Raw genomic sequence first — 6,130 nt, 5'->3', positions numbered from 1 at the left:
CTATTTAAACCTACCATTCATGGCTCTATGCATTTTTAGTTGTTGGAAGTCAATAATGAATAAAAATCCACCATTAATGAGGTGGTTGGGGTAAAGTAGCTTCATTAATGAATTTAAGAGTTCAATAAATTTATTGTGAGTGAGAGAAAGCTAAGAAACCTTATGGATATCTTTATGTGAGAAGAGAATGAACTTAGGAGTGAAGTAGTTTTTGAGTTAATAGTGAAAATTATCCTAAAAAGGATATTGATGAAGTGTATTGTGATAAATTGTAGAGTGATTATATTGGCACCATTCAAGCTTTGTGAAAATTTTGGAAGTGAGTATTTGAGGGGTGAAATCTTTTACTTTTCAAAGGTTTGAGGTAATTAAGGCAATTTTTTCTCATGCTTTTGTGTGTTAATTAATTTATTATTTGATATTTGATCATTTAAATATGTGAATTTGAATGAGATGCAAGTGTGGCATGAATTACTTGAAAAATCCACTATACTTTGCAAAGTTCAATAACATGTTATATGCAAAATTCTTTGAAACATTGGTAGTGGATTTCTATGATATGATTTCTTTAGAGTACAATTATGTGAGTTGATAGGGAGTTCAATGATTATGTGCTAAGTGAAGTCAATGATTGAATATGTGAATGGTATAATGAAGTCAAAATTGTAAAGTTCAATGATGTGATATTTGTAAAGTTTAATGAAATGTGTAGTTGAGGAGTTCAATGAATTTGTAAATGAGAAGTTCAATGAGATAGATAAGTGGAGGTCAATGATTTGATTATGCGTATTATGTGGTTTTCATGTATGAGATGGGTACAACGATGATGTTATGCATGCTTGGGTAATAAACACTTGTATGCTATAAGTTATTACATATCCATGCATCGCATGATCATGAAAGGTGAAAGTTCACTTAGGAAGAGGAGTAAATAATTAAATCAACATAGTAAGGCTTCCATCAAAGCTTGATGGTTAGCTTGAATTGATTATACATATATATATATATATATATATATATTATTCCATTTGTTTAATGAGGAACTATCCTACTAAGTTGGGAAACCTTGGCTGGGTAACCTCTTACAATTATTTTGACTAAGGTAGTCTCAGTGTATAGACTAACCTAATGAGTTATAGCTCACGATTTCGTGTCAGAGAAAAAAGGAGGATATAAGGGAGGTGTGATCATACATATAGTGATAAAAAAGGGCACATGAATGTCTATATTGTGACCCTAGTGTAATAGATCAAGTGATAAGTCCTGTTTCTATATGAAATAGTATTATTGCAATTGGTATTTCTTGAGCATATGTATTATGAATGAGAATTTGAATTATGCTTTTGAATGTTTTAATGATGTGAAATTTGTTATGTTGCCACTTGCATAAAAAATTGATTGACATGTATTAGTATAAGTTAAGTAGATCTTGGTTACTTAGTCGTTGTGCTCACCCCATTATCTTTAATACTATAAGAACTAGTTTAAGAGGACAAAACAGACGAAAACAAACCAATTTGCATAGGATTAAGATCCTATTAGTAGGCCTCCTTTATTTTTTGAGTAATTATGTGTCTATTTTGCATGATATTGCCAAATAGGGAGTATTTCATTTGTGAATTACTTGCACTACATACTTTGTTAATTATGAGTGTATTTTGGGCTTAGGATGTATGTTTATGCATTGCAAGATGTATAATAGGGTTAAAATACTAGTGTAGGTAAGAGATGTGTATGGCATGTAACTTATGTGGATTAATTGATGAATTATAAGATTAGAGCTCCCCCTTTTATTTTTGAGATTAAGGGGTTGAGCAATGAAAATGTGTTTTATAAGTATTATGAGTAATGTGGTGCATTGCATAGGTCTGTTTTAGTTTATTGAATATGGTCTGGGTGTTGTTTATGGCTTTTAGCTTTTAGTATGAGTTTTGGGCACTCAAATTTTGTGAAAATGGAAAAAGTAAAAAAATTTGAAATGAGTGTCTAACTTTGTTTGAAAAATAGTTTGAGTATGAGACTAAAGCTATCAGCTAGAGTTAGGAGAAAGCCATATGTAAATACCTAGATCATGTCAATTGAATGTCAAACAGAGAAATAGGATGTGTTAGAAGTTGCCTTGGGTGCTATCATTAAATGTGCAATGCACCATAACGCATGACATAGAGGTGCATGAGTCGTGATGCATACCCCTATTTTTACACAAATTCACTATTTTCCACTTTCATACAAATGTAATGATTTTTTTAATGATCCCATGCTTTCGTATAGTTACCAAACTCTGATTTTCTATTGTAAAGTTCTTCTGGGATGTTTTAAATTTTAAAAATTTGGGATCTCACTTATATGACCCTTTTGTGAACTTAGTAAATTTGTCATTGACCTTAAGCCAATCCCTTAATTGCTTGAGTTTGGGATTAATTGGGGAATAGTGAGTAAGATTTTACATGAACAGCAGGCGATGCTCTAATTGTTTTATCATTAGTAAATATTATTATTTTTCAATTAATTTTATTTACTTGAAGTGTCGTATGTCATTAATATTGCAGCACTAATTTTAAGGTTAAAATATATTTTAAGTTCTTTAATTTTGTATAATATTTCATGTTAGTCCCTTAATTTTATAAGAGGTTAAGGACCTAAAATGCCCCTTAACTAAATGAAAAGGGTTAGGATCACCCTTAAAGTCAAAAAATAGTCATTTTTATGCTTTAACTATCAAGATTTTTTATTCCATTATTCTGCCATCTATTTCATCAAATTTCACCATCAATAGGGCCCACATTTAAAATTTTAAATATTTTTAGTGGGTCCTACCATGTTTTTTTTTTATGGTTAAGAGTTTAAAATGTCTCTCAACTAAGCAAAAAAGGCTAGGGTCACCCTTAAAGTCAAGAAAATATCATTTATATGCTTTAACTATTAAGATTTTTGCTTCCATTACCTTGTCATATATTCCACCAAATTTCATATTGTTAGTGGGTCCCACCATTTTTAAAATATTTTTAGTAGGTCTCCTCAGGGTTCAGGCCACACTTTCAAGCAAGTCTTTGTTCAAGCCTATAAAAATTTAAACTTCATGCCACAGCTCTTTAATGGCTCCAAGCTTGATTTTTCTACCGTAATTCCAAACCTTGCCCTCAAATCTGCCATTGCTAAATGGTGCCAGAATTTCGCCAACTATTATAGGAATATACTTTTGGTGTACTCTTTAACCTAGTCATTTACGACGATAACAAGATTACAATTGGCGTGCTAGGTATTCTACCATCGCTACTCCACTTGCTTTAATCTAGGAATGAGTGAACAAGAGGGAATGAGGAGGGGAGAGAGAGAGGAGAGAGAAGGAGAAGAGAGAGGGGTATTTTTTTAATCATAAAAATATTAAAAATGATGGGACCTACTAAAAATATTAAAAAATTCACATATAGGCCCACTAATAGTAAAAATTGACACAATAGACAGTAATGATGCCATAGAAAATCTTAATGATTAAGGTATATAAATGATCATTTATTGACTATAGAGGTGATTCTGACTCTTTCCATTTAGTTAAAGGGTATTTTAGACCCTTAACCTCAAAAAAAAAAAAATAAAGTGGGTCCTATTATTATATAATTATTAAATAATATTTAAAAATTCATGTGAGTCCTATTAACGGATAATTAATCCTAAGGGCATAGAGGAAGCAAAATTATGAGGTTGAGGGATAAAATTGAACCCAAGTTTAGTTTAGGGTCATTTGTGAACTTTTTTATATAGTTTAGGGACAAAAATGATCTTTAATCCTTTCATAAATTGCATTTTTAATTTTTTAACTCTGACATATTAGTTCCATTACAAAATATTTTTATTGACATCTTAAATATTGATAAAACATTTTTAAGTGTTGAAATATTAAGTTTAATTTTTTTAAAATAATAATGATTGATACAAAAAAATAATTATTTAAAACTAACAGTGTTAAGGTTACAAGATTAAAAAAATGCTTTATAAGATTAAAAAATTAAATTGAAACCTTATATAAAATCAGTTAATCAAAAGTATACTTTAATCCTAATTTTAATTACTGATATGTGACATTCAAATTGAATGGCTTCACAATGACTTCATAAAGTTCGGGAGAGTGGTGATCGATATTGTGTTAGAGTCTTGTGCTTTTTTTTAAAAGAAAAATATTATCTAAAAACCCCTTTAGCATTTTAATAATTTCTAATTACCTCTTGGGATATATCTAAAAATAAGATTGGAGAAAATACCCAATTATCTCCATAGCATTCTACAAGTTTTGCTATGGTATAAACAACAAAACATTCAACTATTAACAAGCTATCATACATAATTAACAAGTGGATACTTGTTCATGAATAAAGTACAAGAATTTATAGAACATGGGGCAGACCTAGATATTTTAGAATATGGAGCAAATATACAATAAAATTATGATAAAACGTGAAATTATTGATCTTAACTCGATAATCATCATGAAGTTCTAGCTTCCAAATCATTTTAGAACATTTGTTAGTGAGTAAAATATTCTATAATTCTATCCCTACATTCATAAAAGGAAAAATCACATTTAAAGAGCTGTCATAAAATTTTTTCATAAACAATGACCAATAACAAGTTGTCATTTGAAAACAAACAAGTTGATATTACCATTATAACAACAAATAATTTCGTATAGGTTTTTATTTGTAAATGATTCTTTTGAGAGATCCTTAGATGTTATTCTCCCTTCATAAAATAATGTTTATTTAAGGACAATATATATAGTTGTTCTAATAATGCTGATTTTCTTTTGATATTTTTTTTTGCTAGATCACTAAAATTAATAAGATCACAAATAGATGATGAAAGTAAATGGTAAATTTCTTCCATAATTAGGTTTGTTTTATACACAAGTTGAGAATTAAACCCTTAAAGCTTGCTTAATGATTAGAATGATCTCTGCCACTCATGCTATAATCCAAGTTACTTAATCACAATTAATTTCAACAAAAAGGATGCAATAAGCTAAGTGAGAAATTTTTGAAGATGAAATATGAGTTTATTTAATTAGTAAAAATATAATTTTATTAAAAGACTAAATGAAAAGTATTTCTCAACCTACTTAACAGATAACCGCTAAAAAATAAACGTCAAAAACTGGGAAATTAAAGGAGCAATAATGCTATCAGCTATACATTAAGAGTACCATTATTGTTGTTTCAAGGAAGAAAGGAGAAAACTTCTTCATGCAGTATTTGGCTAACAACGGAAAATAGGGAGACGGGAAAATGAGAGGACAGCAAATGGAGAGAGGAGAAAAATGGAGGAATGTAATTTTTTCTTCTTATATTTAGCTAGGCAAGAGAAAATAGGAGGAAGAAAAAAATTGTAAATTTCATATAAACAATAATAACCTTATTATTTGTAAAAATTATTTATATATGATAAAATTTAATATTTTAATATATTATTTGTATAATTTTTATTATATATTATTGATTGAATAAAAAATAATTGTAAATTATTTTATCCAAGGCTGGAAAAAATGCATTTTTTCCAATTTTAATTTTAATTTATTAAATTATTAAATATATAATAATCTAAATTATAAAGTGGAGAGAAATTTAGGATGTAAATAGAGGGCCACAAGCTAGAAATGAAAATATTCATGGGTAAATTAAAAAATTGAGTTTTCTCTCCAAAATTTTCTCATATTTGAAAAAAAAAGTCAGAGGTAATAGCAAGTGGACACATATATTATTTTCCTTCTAATTTTTGCCCCTCCTTCCTATTTTTCTCTTCTTAACCAAGCGGGAAAAAATGATACTTTTTCTTTTCACTTTACTTTTCTATTTTTACTTTTCTCCCCTCTCAAGCACAATTTTGATAATATTTTACTTGTGCTCGGACAAAATCAAAACTTTTGAGTGTGTATTTTCCCAATGGGGTTACTCTCGGGAAAACAAAATAATTATTGTAACTTCTATATATAATTTCTTCTAATGAGGACATCGCAAATTTGGTTAGGGAAAACAAAAGTTAACACTAACACACACAGTATTACTACTGAAGTCTGTATTAATAGATAATTGTGACTAGTACTATAGTCTTGAGTTCTATAAAACACATCATGGGACGT

Source organism: Prosopis cineraria, unplaced genomic scaffold (genome assembly GCF_029017545.1).
Source record: "Prosopis cineraria cultivar Desert tree isolate PC_DT_omini unplaced genomic scaffold, ASM2901754v1 PC1, whole genome shotgun sequence".
NCBI classification, from domain to species: domain Eukaryota; kingdom Viridiplantae; phylum Streptophyta; class Magnoliopsida; order Fabales; family Fabaceae; genus Prosopis; species Prosopis cineraria.
The sequence above is the reverse complement of the archived record's forward strand: the minus strand, read 5'-3'. Positions refer to the sequence as shown.